Genomic DNA, 20818 nt, shown 5'->3' on the forward strand with positions numbered 1-20818 from the left:
ATAAACCCTCTTTTTGGCAATTCACTCATGCCAGAAAGCTCTATGCCTTTTCAGAAGTTTCCAGTCCTATTGAATTAAGCGATTTCTGACTTGAAAAAAAATCCCCATCCTGCCAATGACGTGTCCTCCTTTCCTCCTGCTGTAGTCCCTTCCTGTGAAAACTGGTCACTTCAGAGAAGGTGAAGTTGGCTGTCCACGGACCTCTGTCATTCTCCTCAGGGGGACAAACACAGTAATTTCAGCGTGTTTTGCTTTTAATTTAGACAAAGCATTTATCTGTGATCTTTCCCCTCGAATACAGTATTGTGAATCATTCTGATGATATACATGTAAAATGTGAGTAACAGGAGGTGTGTGTCTCTATCCAGCCTTTTAGGTCTTTTGAGGACCTTCTCTTACACACAGCAATATACAGTGCTCTGTCCCCCTTGCCGCGAAGCACATGGGGTCACTGTCCTGTACCTTCCCCTGTTTGCCTCTTCAGCGTCTAGTCAGCAGGGACCCAAAGATTCCAGTGAGTCGATGTACATATCTTTGTACATAGCTATGTTATTGCATACAACAACAATCTGGTGCTAATGTTTTGCCCTTGGCATTCTTAGGGGGCGGCTGATTCCTCCCCCTCTGTCGTAGCACAGCTGTGGAATGCTCTGTATGGCGAGATTTCAGTCAGGGGTATGGCCTGTGGCTTTTATCCTGCAGTCCAGTGTGGAAAATGTGTACATACTTCATGCTCGACCCTTACCACTTAGCTCTCATCGTATCGTCCTGCTTGACTTTTAACAGAATAAATGTGTCTTTGAGTGAATGGAGCATGTCTTTGACTTACCTATGTTCTATCTTTTCTTTTTTTTAATCAAACTGTCCTCACCATAGGTCAAATTCTTAAGCCACTGATAAATTGTGGGATGGATTCTCTATATGTGTGTAACTTTAGGCCAGCCTAGCTAAGGCTGATCAGTTTGCAGGCAGGCAAAAGTCAGGGGACACAGGTCGTATCAGTCAGCCGTGGCCGTAGTTATGCTGTGATGCTGTGTAACAAGCAACTGTGAGATCTCAGTGTGCAGTACGGTATCTCTTTAGCTCACGCATGCGGCGATCATGGTACTCTGCTCCGTGTGTCTCTTGTCTTTCTCCTGGAACCGGCAGCCTGGCCTGGGGAAGTCCGTGGCGGATGCACGAGAGAACCGACCTGGGCACAAAGGTGTTTTTCCACATACCTGATTATATCACACCGCTAACCTTCCGTTGCCAAAGCAAGCCCCACAGCTGAACTCAGAGAGGTGGTGGGATGTGCCCCACCTCTTCGGTGGGAGGAGCCGTGTCGTCACGTGGCAGAGTGTGGACACCAGATGTGAAGAATTCGGGCCACTGATGAGCTGCATCTCCCACGCCGGCATCTGCTATGATGGGGTAGCGCTCAAGCGTCCTGGACCCAGAAGCCACGTCCCCAGGGCGAGGCCACCTCTGCCTGCCACTCCCTAGTCGTATGGCCGTGACCAAGGTACTCGGGCTCTCCGAGTTTCGTCCTGTGTCACTGGAGAAGGCCTGGGGAGCTCAAGCAAGCACATGTTGTTCATGTGCTTAGAGGCCACACTAGGCCTGGACAAAAGTGCTGCGGAGGCGTCTACTCTTGTGTGTGCATCATTCTCTCTGGTCTTGGAGGGACAGGCCTTCCCTGAACGATCTGCCAGAGCTGCGCAGGAGACGGGAATTTCTGTTGCATGGGAGGATGAGAAAGGGTTCTGGTCTGCAGCAGGTTTGCGAGGCGTCAAGGCTGGATGGGAGCGGGGAGAGTCTCTTTAATAAAAATTATTCAACGGGCGCCTGGGTGGCTCGGTCGGTTAAGCGTCCGACTTTGGCTCAGGTCACCATCTTGCAGTTCATGAGTTTGAGGCCCGCGTGGGGCACCGCGCTGACATCTCAGAGCCTGCTTCAGACCCTCTGTCTACCCCCCCTCCCCACTCTGCCTATCCCCTGCTCTATCGCAAAAATAAACATTAAAGAAACAAATCTCATAAGTAAAAATTATTCAAAATTAGAGTGGATATTTACTGAGAATGAAAAACTCACAAGTCAGATTTTTTTTTCAGTGGATGAATACCACACATTTTGTTTTTATTTCTGGCTTCTGCCAGGTGACTTCAGCGTGTCTCATTTGAGTTCTGGAATGGTCAAGAGATTACTAACTGGGGGCAGTTCAAATGCAGCCCGAGAGTGCTGCTGTGGTGCCAGGCTGGGCCGTTCTGCAATCTGTGTGCCATGTTCCATGACCCACTGCTGACAGCGTGCAGGGTTGCGTCCCTGAGAACTTGTGTGCTCGGGCTGGTGAACCACATTGGTGACGGCTTGGTCTTTGGTGCGGGCCCGTCAGACTTGTACGGGATGAGCTGTGTTGGGTACCCTGAGACAGCCTGGGATATGGGGACACCAGACACTCGCTCCATTTTCAGACCTGTCTGCCGGGACTGCTGCAGGTCTGTACCTACAAGCACAGACATTCTGAGAGCCTGGGTTGTGCACTTCCCGTTAAGAGAAGAAAAGCAATGCACGGTGTGTTTATCGTTCGTGTGTGCTACATCTTGAGTCCCGGTGACCCACATAAACATCCCAGTCAACCCAAGCTGGATAGTGCACCCTCTCCTCGTCTCCTCCAGGTCCCCCAGAGGCTTGTGGTCATTCCGGCACCTCCTGACACAGGCAGGCGGAGAGGAATGACATGGTACACCTAACAGAACGTGATGACGATGTCTTTGGCAAATTTCACGAAAGCATGGGGCTGTGCCAGATAAACCAGGTCATCAGATTCAAAGACGAGGCCTACTAGATGGTGTGATCCGTCCCGGCGAGGACCACGTGGAGGTGTATTCAGGGCTGTCAGTCGTAGCTCACTAAACCCTCAGCCCTCAGAGCACAAGGCAGGGTTTTGTGTTTGTCTGTGCTTCTCTGCTTGGTGCCCGGTATGAGTAGGCGCTTAATTTATACACAGGTATTGAATGGGCGAAGAAATAAAACCGGTTACACAGTATGGATCACCGAGCAGCGTGAGATTTCCTTTTTTTTTCCCTCCTCCTGGGTGCCGTGTATGGAACACCTGTGTGCCAGGCACTTGAGGTCGGGCCATGGAGCACGTGCTGCTGACTTAACGCACAGAGGGAAACAAGGACCGAGTTCGTCGCATTACCGTCTCAATCTTGCTGCCTCTACCTTTACCCTCCCAGGTCCTCCCTTCAGCCTCTTCTGCGTCGGTGTCCGGAGATAGAGGGATGTTGCATGGGTCACAGGAAGCGAGTGCCTTGATTTTATTACTGTCAAGCCTGAGACCAGAAAGGACATAGAACGCAAGGTCAGCAGGGAGGAGCCGATGGGGTGTGCCAATTTTTGAAGGTTCCAAACAGGAACAGCCCCTGGGATCTAAGTACTGAAAGGCACGCAGGATAGTCTCCAGAGAAAAGCCAAGAGGAAAACTATCCAGTGAGCCTGGGTGTCTCTGCTATGTATTTCTCTCGAAGAGATTCTTGGAGTGTAGTGAAGTTTCCAAGGAAGCCTGCAATAAAGACTCGTTTTCAGATTCACTCAGGGTTTCCAAATGTACTTGAACTTGGATTGCTTCCACCCTGTGTTTAAAAAGTTAATATATTGATTTATTTATTTTATTTTTGAGAGCGAGCAAGCAGGGGACAGGCAGAGAGAGAGGGAGAGGGACAGAATCCCAAGCAGGCTCCGCGCTGTCTGCGCAGAGCAGAGCCCGACGTGGGGCTCGAATTCGGGAACCGTGGGACCATAACCTGAGCCCAAATCTAGAGTCAGATGCTGAACTGACCAAGCCACCCAGGTGCCCCCAATTTAATTTTTTTTAATTTTTTTTAATGATTTATTTATTTTTGAGACAGGGAGAGACAGAGCATGAACAGGGGAGGGTCAGAGAGAGGGAGACACAGAATCTGAAACAGGCTCCAGGCTCCGAGCTGTCAGCACAGAGCCCGACGCGGGGCTCGAACTCACGGACCGCGAGATCATGACCTGAGCCGAAGTCGGCCGCTTCACCGACTGAGCCACCCAGGCGCCCCGTTCTAATATTTTTAATCAGTCAAAATGTCAGCATATCTTGAGAGACCCAGTGATAAGGATGGCCACCACTGGTGGTAATGGAGCACTGTGAGTGTTTGGTCTAGGGGGCTCCCGTCCCCAGAGGTGGGGGGAAAACCTAAGTCTGTCTGTCTCCGTATAAGGCCGCGGTCTTCAAATTCAATTTTGTGTAGATTATCCAAATAAGCTTTGGGTAAGATGGAAAATACACAACAGCCACAAAAAACCCACATACGCACGTACGCGTGCACATCCGTAGCTAACAATATATGCTTAATATTCTGTGCCAAGTACATATTTGGCGTTTTCTCCCCACCAGTAGGACGTTTGTCCCCACCAGCCGGCATTCGATTATAGGTCTCCGGGCACACGCCTACTGTCCCCACATCCATTCCTGCCATCCCTGTGGCCCCACCTTCCCTATTGACATCTCTCTGGCATGCCAGCCACCCCTGGCGACAGCTCTGGGACTTTCCCAGGAGACATGAAAGTCTACTAGGCCCATAGCACGCTCTATCCCATTCCACGCCCACAGCGTTCTTCCGCATCCAGTGCCCGTGAAGATGCATGAGACATAATATATTCACAGGTCTTCCCTTCTCCTCTCTCTCCTGTCCTTCTTTTTTTCTCCCGAGAAACAGGAGTCTACTAATCATGTTGTTGAAGTCTTTACTTAGGGTGCCTGGGTGGCTCACTTCAGCTCAGGTCATGATCTCCCAGCTCAAGCGTTCAAGTCCCACATTGGGTGACCTCAAGTGGCTCAGTCGGTTAAGCATCCGACTTTGGCTCAGGTCTTGATCTCACAGCTCCCGGGTTCAGGCCCCACATCGGGCTCTCTGCTGTCAGTGCACAGCCCACTTCGGCTGCTGTCTCCCTGCCTCTCTGCCCCTCCCCAGCCCGTGCTTTCTGTCTCTCAAAAGTAAATAAAAACATCAAAAAATTGTTAATGATAAAATAATCTTTTTACTTAGCAGTGTTGGGAATTTTCCTCTAGTTATCTGTTAACATCGCGTTTAATTGTTGTGTGATAGCCCACTATAAAGGTACTCAATAGTTCATTAACCGTATTCTCAGAATGGGATTTTTCCTATTTGTTCCCAGTTGTAACCTTGGTTATAAAGGTCATTGGGTGTGTGTGTCACTTACATCTACATATCTCTCCTTGTTTGCCTGGGATAAATTCCTTACAGAAACACTAAGCGATTCTGGTGGAATTTTGGCTTCTATATAAAATCTAGTACCCTGAGTGCTGGCTAGCTGACATTATGTGATTTTTTGGTAGCCTCCTGTCTACGGAAGCCCCATTTGAAGCTATTCCCAATCTTCGGTCAATTTCTCACAAATGAGGAATTATTGTACATACTCCATGCTATTTTACCCACGTGGACTATGTGTCAACAAGCCTGTAATCCAAGCCTCAACTAGGAGGAGGTCCTTTCCCATGAATTAAGGGTATCTTTCCTAATATGTCAAATGTCCATGGTCTTTCACAACTGAATCTTGCCCTTGTGGGTACCACTTCTGCTAACACCTACACATATATGTTGCCATAGCTTTTTTTTTAATTGAAATTTTTGTTTTAATGCTTATTTATTTTTGAGAGAGAGACACAGCACAAGCAGGGAAGGGGCAGAGAGAGAGGGAGACACAGAATCAGAAGCAGGCTCCAGGCTCTGAGCTGTCGGCACAGAGCCCAATGCAGGGCTTGAACTCGTGAATGGCGAGATCATGTCCTGAGCCGAAGTCAGACACTCAACCAACAGAGACACCCAGGTGCCCTGGTGTTGCCATAGCTTTAAAAAAATTGTCATTACTTCCTGATGGTGTGGGTTAGATACCATTTCTGGGGGACAAGAGAGCAAATGAGTAGGAGACAGGTCTGAATCAGATACATCTTAAAAGTGGACTTTGATGGTCCATTAGTAAACATTACCCGCCCTCCCCCGCCAAAAAAGAAAACTAAAACTAAAACAAAACAAAACCAAAAAACGATATGCAAAGAGAATACATGATTCAGAAAAGAAACCAAAGAGGTGCGGTGATCAGTTACAAGATGGATGTTGCCTTGGAGTCCGGGACCTAGCAACCAAGAACTTGGAAGGCGCGGACAATGGGTGACAGAATGTGCTCACAGTTTAAGGCTGAGGAGAGGAGAGGGCCTTCAGACTGAGCTCCAGTCACGCTCGGTGGCTGAGTGCTCCTGTCTGCCCGCTCGGTGGCTGAGTGCTCCTGTCTGCTCTGCTGAGGGGCCGGCCATGGACAAGCAAGGATGCTGTGCTGGATAGAGGAACAGTCTGTGCTCTGCACATCTGACCCAGTAGCTAGCCATCGTCCTCCCCAGACTTCCGTTGCATTGGAGACTGCGTCACTGGACAGTGGAGGTTCGGCCTTCTTTGTTGTGTGTGTCTTACTGTGGTGAAATAGGACATAATCTTGATCATCTTACCATGCGTTAAGTGTACAGTCCAATGGACGTTTAAAATGTTAGGTCAACACCACTGTCGCATCTCCAGAATGTCTTCGGCTTCCCAAACTGAAGCCTTGTCCCTGTTAAACAGTAACTGCCCCATTCCTTTCTTCCCCAGCCTCTGGCAACCGCTGTCCTACTCTCTGTCTCTGTGAAGGTGCCCACTCTAGGGACTGCATATAAGTGGAATCACAGTATTTGTCTCTTGGGGACTGGCTTGTTTCAGCGTAAGGTCTTCATGGTTCATCCATGTTGGAACAAGTGTCAGAACTTCCCTCCTCTTCAATGCTGATAAATGTCCCATGGTGTGTCAAGACCACATGTTTTCTATCCATGTGTCCGTGGACAGACATTTGGGTTTAGCATGAAGGGCACTACATGAACGTGGGGGTGCAGGTATCTGCGGTCTCTTCTGTTGGGTAGAGAGCAAGAGGTGGGATTGCTGGATCACGGGGTAATTCCACGTTTCATTTTCTGAGTCTGTGTTGTATTTTCTCAGTCCCTCTTGTATTGTGTTTTGACTCCTTGGCCACACGAGTGTTTGTTTCGCTCACTGTCCATGATTAATTGGCTGTTCGTTGCTTTCACATTTTGATGCCCGGTCCTGGACTCTTCTGACACGGATTCGAGTGGCACCACATCAGTGTCACTCAGTGGTGAAGACTAAGGAAGGTGGAAGGGGCAGACCCTTTCCGTCGGGCCACGTAATCCCACTTAGAACTCTTCAGGGCTCTCTTCATTCTGCAGCCTCTGTATTGTGACACGGTTGTAATGTAATGGCATCGTGAGACAACCTCACGGGGATTTTTGAGGTTATTGTTATTTATTTTATTGGCGTTTTGTCGCCCCAGTTCAAGTCTGTCTCACACATCCACAGGCCCACCTCTCCTGAGGCCGCTTCTCTACATGGGTCCGCACAATCTACTTCCTCTTTTCTTTTATATTCTCCAATTAGCCAACATGTGTAGCCCTCAAATTTAGTCTCCTTGGCTGGTGAAAATAAATAACCTGCCTATCTCTGGGGAAAGGCAGCCATATGCCATCTGTTCTACCCTTGGAAATGAAGACTTGCTGGGTGGCTGGGTGGCTCAGTCACGAAGCATCTGACTCCAGCTCAGGTCATGATCCCACGGTTCATGAGTTGGAGTCCCACACCAGGTAAGCACAAGCCCTGCTTCAGGTAAGAAGCCCTGCTTCTCTCTCTCTCTCTCTCTCTCTCTCTCTCTCTCTCTCTCTCTCTCTCTCTCTCTCTCTCTCTCTCTCTGTCTCTTTCTCTCTTTCTCTCTTTCTCTCTCTCTCTCTCTGCCCCTCCTGGGATTCTCTCTCTCTCTCTCTCTCTGCCCCTTGCCGACTTGTGCCCTCTCTCTCTCAAATAAAAAATTTTAAAAAGGGAGACTTTCTAATCTGAACCAAAGACATATCAGAACTCAGGCAAGTATAAGGTGTATGTTGCACACGGGAAGCTAGCACCTGCTTGAACACTCCACCAGAAGGTTTCCCATCTTGGGTAAAGCATTTCAGAGTTCATGAAGCTCTGTTAAATGCAAGGGATAGAAATCATATTCAGGTTATGAGCCAGAGACTGGTAAGAATAGTCGTGTCTTAAACTTCACGAGGCCAGAAAACTACAATTAGGCTCACTTTCAAAGTGCCCCTTGTCGCCAAGGTTCCTTTACACTGAGCATACATCGTGCTTCCATATACACAATAATCAAAACCCAAACAGACACACAGTAACAAAGGTTATGAGAAGGTGGAGAAATTCGAGCCCTTCTACATTGCTGGTGAGATTATCAAATGGTGCCACCACTTAAGAAAACAATTTGGTGGTCCCTCAACGTGTTAGACATAGAGTTACCTTGTGACCCAGCAATTCCCCTCCTGCCAAAGACAAATGAAGACACATCCACGCAGAGACTCACACGTTAATGTTCACAGTAGCATCATTCATAGTAGCCCAGAAGGGAGAAGAACCCAACTGTCCATCACCTGCTAAACAAACTGGTATGTCTATACAGTGGAATACTACCAGGCCATGAAAAGGAATGGAGTCCTGATACATCTGTGGATGAACCCCTAGCACATTATGCTGAGTGGAAGCAGCCAGACCTAAAGGCCACATATTGTAGGACTCTGTTTATAGGAGATATCCAGAAGAGGCGCATCTGTAAACATGGAGGACCAGGGGCCAGGGGAGGGGAGAGGGGAGTGATTGCTAACGAGGACAGCATTGTTTTTACGCTTCTCTTGGGTGGGCCTTCCTTTTAGCAAATGGTAGACAAAATGGCTATACTTTCCACTCAGCTCCCGTGTCACAATGGCCTCATTCTAACACAATTTTCTTGAAGGGTTTTAGAATGTCAGGTAAGTGCATGTGTAGGTTTGTAAACGGTAAGTAAACGAGCCAGGGGCTTTGATGGGATGAGATCCAGACTATCGCAACAGCATCCTTCAGAGTCCCCTTGGTCTCATCACGTTGTGGGTTGGGCATGGCCCGTTAGGAAGAGGATGCCAGCTGCCTGATGGTGAAGGGGTATCAAGTCCCTGTGGCTGGTACCTCCAGAAAAATGGCTGGACGTGGCTCTCCTCTGGAGCCAAAGACAAACGTATCAATTTCTCCACTTTTCCCATTAGGTCATGGAGCTTGATAACATTGACCTGAGAGCAAGAATGTTGTCACGTTCCTCTCGACCACACGGCATAGGTTTCAGAGACTCTGGGGTTTCAGTTAGGAAGTTCTGATTCTACAGGCCATCAGCGCTGGGTACAGTTTCTTTTTTTTTTTTTTTTAATTTTTTTAATATTTTTTTTTCAACGTTTTATATTTTTTTATTTTTGGGACAGAGAGAGACAGAGCATGAATGGGGGAGGGGCAGAGAGAGAGGGAGACACAGAATCGGAAACAGGCTCCAGGCTCCGAGCCGTCAGCCCGGAGCCTGACGCAGGGCTCGAACTCACGGACCGCGAGATCGTGACCTGGCTGAAGTCGGACGCTTAACCGACTGCGCCACCCAGGCGCCCCTTTAATATTTATTTTTGAGAGAGAGAGAGGGAGACAGAGTGCAGGCGGGGAAGGGGCAGAGAGAGAGGGAGACACAGAATGTGAAGCAGGCTCCAGGCTCCGAGCTGTCAGCACGGAGCCTGACGTGGGGCTTGAACTCACAAGCCGTGAGATCGGGACCTGAGCTCAAGAGTCAGACGCTTAACCGACTGAGCCACCCTGGCGCCTCAAGATTCTTTTAATTTCTAAAAATGACTGGATACTCAATACTGTCATTAAGTACATATGATGATGGCATTTTTAGCTTACATTTGATCTTTATGCTTCCATTTATACTATCAGAGTTTGCATTTAGAAATGAAATAGTAGTCTAGGAATGTGAATTATTGAGGCGCCTGGGTGGCTCAGTCGGTTAAGCGTGCGACTTTGGCTCAGGTCATGATCTCACAGTTCATGGGTTCAAGCCCCATGTGGACTTCTGCGCTGACAGTGAGGAACCTGCTTGGGATTCTCCGTCTCTCTCCCTCTGTCTCTCCGCCCCTACCCTACTCTCTCAAAAAATACAATAGAATAGAAAAGGAATGTGAATTATGAGGGAATTTCTTCTAGTCTCAGACCCAGTGCACACATAAGGTATAGGTCTTCAATTTGATTTGCAAATTGGACTCTGAGGGGTTGGGGTGGGCAGGGGTGACTTTTCTGGAGGCCCTGTGTGGCTCTGAACCTACAGACCTTCCAAGCAGTAAGCCCTCTGTCAACTTCTGCTTGCGGGTGCTGTTGTGGTCTTGGGGATGTTTGCAACGGCTGAGGGTTCTGGCAAATGCTAAGTTTCTGGACAGTCCCACAGAAGATACTCTAATATCCCCGAGCGTGTGTGGGGTTCCTTCCAGGGAGGACAGTGAGGTGCAAATACGAGTTATTACAGAGTACTTATGTACCAGAATTAATTAATCCTCCATTGCTTTACAAGCTTAATGAAGCCTTTTGTATAGTTTTTATTAAAAAAAAAAAAATCACGCTCATGCCAGAAGTACCTAAAAAGCTTGAACAGCCAGACCTCATTTAACAAGTCACAATCCAAGGTCACAAATACAGTGTTGAGTGAAAGAAGCCGGGCACAGAGGAACGCCTACTGCAGGATCCCTGTTTTGAAAAACAGGCAGAATTGAAGCAACACTTTTGGGGGCCCATGCTGAAGGAAAGCCCTGTAAAGACAAGTAAGGAAGTGATTCCGTTATCTATCCTCCACCAGGTGGTGCCGACGGGGTTATTTGCCCCGTGCCAATTCACTGAGCAGTACACTTCGATTTCGTGTGCTTTTCTGTACAGATGTGATTCTTCACAATACAGATAGCCAGAACAACGCTAACCCAGTGAAAAATGTCTCTTACTAACTTAGTAGAGACTTCCAGTTGTGTCTATGTGCATGGTGACATTCTATGTACTCTTTTGTAAGTTCCCGTTTGGGCTCGATCCGTGGTCAACATCTTCCTTCCGTCATGTTTTACTGGAAACATGAATCAATATAATCTAGAAGACTAAACCTGTGAAATGTTGGAAAAGAGGTCGAGAAAGTGGAGCCTTCGTGCATTGCTGGTGGGAAGGCAGAATGGTGTAGCCACTTGGGGAAATGGTCAAGCACTTTCTGAAAAGTTCAACATCCACCTATCATATGCCCCACTAGTCCCACTCCAAGGGACCTACACAAGAGAAATGGGAATGTAGGCCCATACAAAGTGTTAGGAAGAAATGTTTATAGCAGCCCCATAATGGCCCAAACTTGGAGAGAACCCAAATGTCCAAAAACTGATGGGAGAACAAACGTACGTCCAATTCAATAGGACTCAGTAATCAAAAGAAAGAAACTCCTCACACATGCTACCACACAGATGAAACCTGAAAATACTATACAAGACGAAAAGAGACAACACAAAAGGGTACACCTTGTTTGATCCCTGTTAGTATGTTTCATGTTGGCGCATAGCTCCGTTTCATGGATGCAGCATGAAATATTTAGCCAAGCCCCATTGTTAGACTTGAACTTGTTTCCCATTCTTCAATATTACAGATAGTGATTAATAGTGTACGACTAAATATCGGTGGCCAATCTTAATTATTTCTTTGGGCAAACGCCCAGAAATGGAACTGCCCGTGTGATAGTCTGTCCATTTTAATCCAAAAGGCCCTTCCCAAAGTTTGCTCCATCTGTGTTCCTACCAGCAGGGCATGAATGTCAAATGGCACTGGTCTCAAACTATAGCACAGCTTACCACACAGTGGGGGTGGGGAAGGCACTCTTCCAAGCCTTGGAGCCCACCCTCATGACACTCTGTATTTGTTTGCAGTCCCCCTTCATCCCAGGAGGCAGCCTCCATGGTCTTGCTCATCAATAGGGCCAACCGCCAAGTAGCATGTTTTGCTATAGCCGCCATAGGATGGATCCTTACTGCCAATTACATGGGCCTTGTGGAGTGGTGAGTGTGGTACATGGACAACACCTCTCTCTTTCCCTCTGGCATGGTCTGTGTGGGAATGTGGAAAGACTGTATTTACCACCATGTGAACAGCTACAACAGAACCATAGGGTATCACCATTACACCTACCATGATACTTACCTCCCTTTTGATATTCGTGTTTCCCAAATTCTCCTGATGGTCACCAGCCTCCTAGGTCTTTTGGGGAGAACCTCCATCATCTTTTCACTTAGGAATGTGTTCATGGTAATTCTTAAGGAGAATGCCACCATCAATTCATTTGTTGCCTCAGGAATTCTGAACATAGCTTCTGGTATCTGTATTTCAATTGCTGTGATCTGGAATTACCGCTCCGTGATGAATGAAGAGGGTATCACCTTCCCACTGTCTCTCTCTATACCCTTCAAACCCAATACTCAGGAGACTGGCAGTGCCATTGTGGTGGCATGCCTGGCTGCCTTCATGATGTTGTTGAATGGGTTGCTTTTCCTATCTTACAAATTCCCCCAGGTTAACCAAGTTCATCCTGAAATTACAGAAATGTAAAATTCCTAGTTGCAAGTGCTTTGCAAATGCAAGATTGCCAAGAGTTTATGGGAAGTATCAGCAAGATGCTCTACAAATAGCTCCAAGGATTCAAGACCATGCCAAAGTTTTGGGCAGAAAGTAGCCGCCTGTTTCCCTCGATAATCCTCTGTGCCTTTGGTTCATTGATTCACGGGTTCATTGTTTGAATTACAGAAATTTCATTTAAAAAATCTTCCCTGGAAACCAATTTGACAATAAATTTCATATTGAAAAAAAACCTATTAAAAAAATCTCCCCCGCCTGCCAGTTGGTCTTATTGGATCTGAATTTTATTTGTTGAATAAATAATCAATACTATGAACCTAGTGTATGGATATAAGATTTTCTGTGATTCTCACATTTCCCTCTTAAACTTCTGCTAAAAACAACCATGTCTATTTCCTATGTCATGATGATGATAACATTGTACTATCATGTAAATTTTCCCGAATGTGCAGAAGCAGAGTGAATAATATAAGGAATCCACCATACCCATTATCAGACTCAACAATTATCAGGATTTTGTCACATTAGCTTTATATCTCCTTTCTTCTCCCCTTTAATCTGTTTTTTCCATCGTATGCCAAAGCAAACCCCAGATATGTGTCTTCATTCCTGTATGCTTCAATATTACTCTCTGAAAAATGGACATTGCCTTGCACAATCATATGCCTTAAAAACTTTAACAGCTATTGGGGTGCCTATGTGGCTTAGTCAGTTAAGCCTCTGGCTGTTGATCTCAGCTCTTAATCTCAGGGTCATGAGTTCCAACCCCATGTTGGGCCCTGTGTTGGGCATGCAGCATTTCTTGTTTTTGAGTATCAACTCAAATCTTGAATATGAACTTGTGAGATTGTTTCCATGTTTTTATTATATAAATTTTTCAGTGCATTCAGAAATGGACAGGTGATTACTTCCACTTCAAGATTGTCACTATGTTTCCAAAAGTATTTCATCTGTATCCTCCCTGACACTTACCAATCCCGCCTTGGATTACTTTGTAATTAATCCCTGGCAGTGTATTATTTTTATTCTTAAATACTTCAATACACATCTCTAAATACCAATAAATAAATACCAATAAATGTTAGTAATTCCTATTGTAATGAAGTATGCTGTTAGTGTTCAGATTCCCTTTATTGTCTCATAAATGTCTTTAATGTAACTGGTGGTGTCCATATATTCAAAGTGTTTCACTCAGTTGCATTGATTATTCCTTTTGTGATCAAACTATTGCATTGTTGGCAGTAGAGTCACAGGGACATATGGCCTTTCACATGTATCCATCAGTATTATTTGAAGATTTTTTAATTTTTTTAAATTTATTTTTGAGAGAGAGAGACAGGGCATGAGCAGGGGAGGGGCAGAGAGAGAGGGGAGACAGAATCCGAAGCAGACTCCAGGCTCTTAGCTGTCAGCACAGAGCCAGATGTGGGGCTCAAACTCACAAACTGAGAGATCATGGCCTGAGGTGAAGTTGTATGCTCAACTGACTGAGCCACCCAGGTGCCCCTAATTTAAGATTTTGTTTCAAAAAACTTTTATTCAAGACAATCGTAACCTACTGATTCTGTCAAACAACTCTACTTTCTTAATAAAATTCATTATATAAACCTTAGTTTCCTGAACAAAAAAAAATAGTAAAGAGAAGCACATATCAGTAATACAGTTAACAACTATATTCATCAAATGTTAGAAGTTAAAATAAAAGAATATTATTTACTTTGTATCCAGTTACATTTAATGCCCATGGTTCTTAAGTTTGTGGACATTCTCTGTAAGACAAATACTACTATACACACAAAATTTTGCACTGGTTCACAGTTCTCTTTTGAAATCATCATGGATCTTATTTTCTTTTTCTCTTCTCTTCTCTTCTCTTCTCTTCTCTTCTCTTCTCTTCTCTTCTCTTCTCTTCTTTCTTTTCCTTTTTTTTTTTTTTTTGCTTTTTTTCCTTTATTTTTAACCAAGCTCCATGCCCAGTGTGGAGCCCAATGGGGGCTTGAACTCAATGACCCTGAGATCAAGGCCTGGGCGCAAGACCTGAGCTGAGATTGAGTCTGTCACTTAACTGACTGAGCCACCCAGGTGCCCCAAGGATCCTATTTGCAAAATACGTGACAGTTGTCAACCATAGATTGCTCTATGGAAATACTAGAAACCCCCCTTTCTCATAAAACTAATTTTTTAAACAAATTAATTTTACCAGCTAAAAACCTACCTGCAGTATTAATAAGTACAGGTACACCCTGCTTAAAATCATTTTATTAACCAGTTTTCAGTGACAGTTTCCATGTTTAACATTTAAGGGGAAAAGGGGTTTTGTTTTTTTTTTAAATAATCTCTGCACCGAATGTGGTGTTCAGACTCATGACCCTGCCCTCAAGACTTGCATGCTCTACACTGAGCCAGTCAGATGCCAGAAGAAAAGCATTTTTAATAAAGTCAAATCATTACTGAAATAATTTTCCTTTTCTTTTCAAGAGACATGACTAGAAAACATGTTACTATTTCAAGAGGAAGAATTCTGCAGAAACACTATCTCAGGAGCAAAAGAAATTCTCAACACAGTATGATCATGCAGCTATCTTTCCAGTCTCGAGAATTTTGAGACATTAACCTGTTAATAATATGTGTGACTGTAATATATGGGAATGCTTGTTTCTTCAGCTTTTTGCCACTTCTGAGAGCTTGTCATCATGTTGAAGAAGACTGCTGAAGTTCATGGACATGATATTGTTTTCATCTCAGTTCTTTCAGCGTGTTTTTCAGTATGTTTACAAACAACAACAACAACAACAACAACAACAACAACAACAACCTCTTAAGTCTTTTCCCAGAGCCTGTAGTTCTTTCATGGCTGATGCCTGTTTGGACGATGCTAAGATACTTCTGCAAAAACATTGGATTCTTGGCTACTTATACCATACTTGTTTTGCTTGAAAAATATGTTTTTGTATTCAGTATTTTTTTTTCATGTTCTTCAGCTATGCTACATTCTATGTCATAGTAAAATTTTTGTAACTTTCCAATTCTCTGAGATTTCCATTATATACCAGCAAGGTTCTGCACATTGAAAACCCACATTGTGTCAGTATGCTCAGCACACATGGGTATTATCCATATTCCTCCTCTGGAATGCAGAGTTGCAGTATTTAATGAAACTGTTTACTAGCTGATTAATTCTCTGACCATCCCTATCAATTAAGAGAGACTTCCTATGAAGAATCATGATTCTTGTGGCCTGCACAGTTGTAGTGATGGTAGTTTCCATTCTATTTCTGTTATTCAAAATACCTTATTTTAATAATATTTTAATAACAATTTCTCTGTTATTTCACATACCATAAAATTTACTCTTTAACAACTACAAGTGTGTGCTTTTTGGTATATCCATATACCTGTACAGCCATTACACTTACCTGATTACAGAGCATTTTTATCACCCAAAAAGAAACCCCATTATGCAGTCCCATTTAGTCTTTGAGGCCTTTTTGTGCCTCAACAAGATGTCCCAGGCGAATCACATACATCTGAGGCCCAAGATCTTGAACCCTCATGCCATTCCTGATCCTTAGACATGGGAATGGTATTTAGACACCACAGTTTAGGCACTGGTAGTGCTCATTCTTTGCTTGTCTTTATATGTAGGTATTTTAGTGGGAAGAACTAGGATACATGAATTTTTATGAAAAAAATCATCACATATATATGAAATATATATTTAACTCAATCTCAAAGAATTTTTTCTAACTACAATTTTATATTGCATTTCTCCCAGATAAAAAACCCAGTGATATTAACGTACTTATTTGCTTTATTCTGTGATATATAAAATTTTGACGATATTACCAATAATCATTATTAGCCACAAGACTACTGAACAAAGCTTTTTTTTTAAGAAAAAAGTTTTTTTTTTTAAGAGCTCTTTGCCTCAGGGATGCCTGGGTTGCTCAGTCGGTTGAGTGTCCGACTTCAGCTCAGGTCATGATCTCACAGTTTGTGAGTTTGAGCCCTTCGTTGAGTTCTATGCTGACAGCTCAGAGCCTGCTTCAGATTCTGTGTCTCCCTCTCACTCGGCCCCTACCCCAACTCATGCTTTCTTTCTGTCTCAAAAATAAATCAACATAAAAAAATTGAAAAAGAGCTCTTTGTCTCTAAAATTTATTGTATAAGATAAAGATACATATCATCAAAATACATTATACAATATTTTGATCATGAATCATTAATATCATTAACGATTAATGATGGTTGTATAGTTATATATGGCTGATAAGTAATTAGATTTATTCATTTCATCTTATTTTCTTTTTAATTTTTTTAAAATTTCTTTTCAAATTGTTTTAACCTTTCTATTTTTTTCTTGAGAGACACACAGAGTGTGGGCAGGGGAGGGGCAGAGAGAGAGGGAGACACAGAATCCAAAGCAGGTTCCAGGCCCTGAGCTGTCAGCACAGAGCCCAATGTGGGGCTCAAAGTCAGAAACTGTGACATCATGATCTGAGCCAAAGTCAGACACTTAACCGACTGAGCCACGCTGGTACCTTCATCCTGTTTTGCATTTTTACGTTTGTGGTTTTGACACAGTTTTATTTTTGCATTTGTGAAATATTTACATATTTTCAAAGTCAAATTTACTTTAGAAGATTGTCTGAATAAACTTCTGTTCCTATGCATATCCTATTCTCTGCCATCTTAGGTAACTTAAGCATTTTTTGTTTATTATCCAAAATTTTCTTTTGCAAATACAGGGGTTGTGTGTTTGTATTTATTCTATGTTTTTCAAAAGGCAACCATATTCATATACATATATCATATATATGTGTGTGTGTATGTGTATATATATATATATGTGTGTGTATATCTATATCTATCTACCTACCTATATCTACATCATCTATATCTATCTATCTATCTATCTATCTATCTATCTATCTATCTATCTAATCAATAACTTCCTGCAGGATCACTTTGTCTTGGATATAGAGATCTTTCTCACTGTTTTATGGCTGCATGGTATTCCATTGTGTGGCTTTACCCTAGTTTATTCAGCCAGCTACGTGACTCTGCATATATGCATATTTGTATTATAACTTTGTGCATACATACTTTTGTAGTTTTGCCAGTGTGTGTTTAAGTTAGGTTCCTAGGATGATTGCAGTTCTCCAAGGGGTGATACAATTCACATTCCCATGAGAAATCTGTGAGAATGCCTTATTCTTCACAGCTTTGTCAACAACAACAACAAAAAACACCACAAATTTTTTGAATTTGTCTTTGGTGTCATAGGTGAGAAATGGTATCTCTATATTATTTCCAATGTATATTTTTCTTGTTAGTAAGAGTGAATATTTTTCCAAATGTTTTAAGGCGTTTTTTTCATTTCTTTGGTGATATGTCTTTTATCTGTATCTGTGTAACACATTAGCCTACAATTTAGTGGCTTAAAGCACGTTTTAATTTGATTTATTTTACTTATGATCTTACAACTTCTGTAGATCAGTAGTTTGACAACAGCTTAGCTAGATCCTCTCCTTCATGCTCTCTCACCAAATGCCAGTCAGGCCTTGCACTCATTTGAAGGCTCAGTGGGGAATCCACCTTATAGCTTACTTACATTGTTGTAATGTAAGTACATTTCATTTCATCACCTCCTCATTAGCTGTGGGCTATGGTCTTCAGTTCCTTCCCAGATGGCCCTCTCAGTAGAGCTTCTCAAAACATGGCAGCTGCCTTTGTCAGAGCAGGTAATTGAGAGAGGAAGAGAGAATGCCAGTAGGATGGAAGTCATGATTGTTGTTTGTTTTTTTGTTTGATTGTTTGTTTGTGGCTATGTTTGTATAACCTAATCATAGAATCACATGCTATCACTGTTGTCATTTCCTATTCATTAGAAGCAAGTGCTAGCTCCAGCTCACACTGCAGGGGAGAAGGTGAGGACATGAATATGGGAAAGGAGGGGATCATTGGAGTCCATGTCACAAAATGCCTACCACTAACCTGCTCATATTCCTAACCCGTTCTTATCCTGAGGTGTTGATATTCTTGATGTTTAGGAGAAATTAATATAGTAAGTGTATTTGCCCTTTGCCTTTTGAGCCTTCACTTACAAATATTCTTCTTAACTTGGCTTTTACTTGGGAGCTTTGCTTATTGCATTTTGTCATATGAATGCTTTTGGTAAACTTATATTGTCAAATTTATCAATCTTTTATTCCTTGTGGTATTTGAGTCATGATATATATTTCTCTATTCCCATGCTCTAAAGGCATTTTTTAAGTTTTTCTTCATTTTTTATGTTAACATTTCATTTTTATTGTATTCATTTGGAGTGTAACCTGATGTGTAGTGCAAGATAGTAGGCCAGTTTTACCTTTTTAAAATGACTCTCCTGGGGTGCCTGGGTGGCTCAGCCAGTTAAGCGGCCGACTTCGGCTCAGGTCATGATCTCGTGGTCCGTGAGTTCGAGCTCAACGTCAGGCTCTGTGTTGACAGCTCAGAGCCTGGAGCCTGTTTCAGATTCTGTGTCTCCCTTTCTCTGACCCTCCCCCATTCATGCTCTGTCTCTCTCTCTCTCTCAAAAATAAATAAACGTTAAATTTTTTTTTAAAAAAAATGACTCTCCTTTGGTGCCATATCACCTAATAAAGAAGAAAAAATACAAACAAACAAACAAAAACAAGTATCTTTTCTACACTGATTTGAATGCTGTCTTATTTTCATAAACTAAATTCCATAGATATTGTGTCCATGTATGGACATTCTATTGGAATCCTTTAGGGCATCAGTGTATGATGTGCCAATAACATACTTTTTAAAAATTTTAAAGCCCTAATTAAATAAAATCCTATTGCAAGTAGTATGCTTATTCTCTCCCCATTCTTACGATTTCTTAATTATTCCCACATATCTTTAATTTTTAATGTTTATACATTTTTGAGAGACAGAGACACATCATGAGTGGGGGAGAGGCAGAGAGAGAGGGGGACTCACAATCCGAAGCAGGCTCCACGTTCCAAGATGTCAGCACAGAGCCTGATGCGGGGCTCAAACCCAGGAACTATGAGATCATGATACGAGCCAAAATCAGTCAATTAACTGACTGAGCCACCCAAGTACCCCTTTCCCTCTTATCTTCACATATGAATTTTATACTCAACTTGTGTTACTCCAGACTGGAAAAAAAAACATGATTTTTTAAAAATTAAGATCCTGCTAAGTTTGTACGTCAACTGAAGGATAACTTACATATTTATAACATGAGTCTCCTTATTCAAGAACGTGGTATGTCTTTTCCTCTCTCCAGTTTCCTCTCTCAAGACTTTGTTTTAAAGTCTTATTTATTTTAAGAGAGCATGAGCAGTGGAGGGCAGAGAGAAGAGGAGATAAATAAATAATCCCAAGCAGGCTCTGCACTGTCAGTGTGGAACCTGATGTGGGGTTTGTAGTCATGAGCCACGAGTTGAAAACAATGGCTGGATTTTTAAACTACTGAGTCACACAGAACCCATATTTACTTACTTTTTACTTTAGTGAGAGAGAGCATGAACGAAGGAGAGGGACAAAGAGAGAGAGAATCTCAAGCAGGCTTCACACCCAGTGCAGAGCTCTGATGCATAGCTTGATTCCAGGATGCTGGGATCTTGATCCAGGATCAAGAGTTGGGCGCTTAACTGACTGAGCCACCAGACACCCATCTACTTTGTTTCTTGAGGATTGTTTAAGATAGTCTTTCTCCCCCACTGAGTTGTTTCCAGAACGAGGCAATTATGGAGAAAGGTACTATACACACTTGCATTTGGATTTATGAACGAATGCAATTTTATTTCTCTTAGTAGATATCTTGGAGTAGGACTTGGAATAGGGACATATGCTAAGTCTCACTCATTCTTAGATGTTCAGTTCATATTTACTTTTTCTAGTCAGCACTTTTATTTGTGTGTGTGTGGTTTGGGGCGGGAAATATCTCTTCTCTTTTGGTGATATCAATACAACTGTTAATGTAATTATTTTTAAGTTGTATTAGGAGTATAGGTCTTGTTTATACAAATTTAAATATATTCTTCCAGAACCCTCCCCAGTAGGTATGACCTTTGTGGACTTCTTCTCCCAAACTCTATAGGTGGCCTAGTCAGCTTCGGCTCCCAGGGTAACTTCTAATCCCTTCTATTGGATTGCATTCCAGAATCATGCTTAAGACAGTCCTTCACCCACTG

This window comes from Neofelis nebulosa (assembly GCF_028018385.1).
Source record: "Neofelis nebulosa isolate mNeoNeb1 chromosome Y unlocalized genomic scaffold, mNeoNeb1.pri SUPER_Y_unloc_1, whole genome shotgun sequence".
In the NCBI taxonomy this organism is placed as follows: domain Eukaryota; kingdom Metazoa; phylum Chordata; class Mammalia; order Carnivora; family Felidae; genus Neofelis; species Neofelis nebulosa.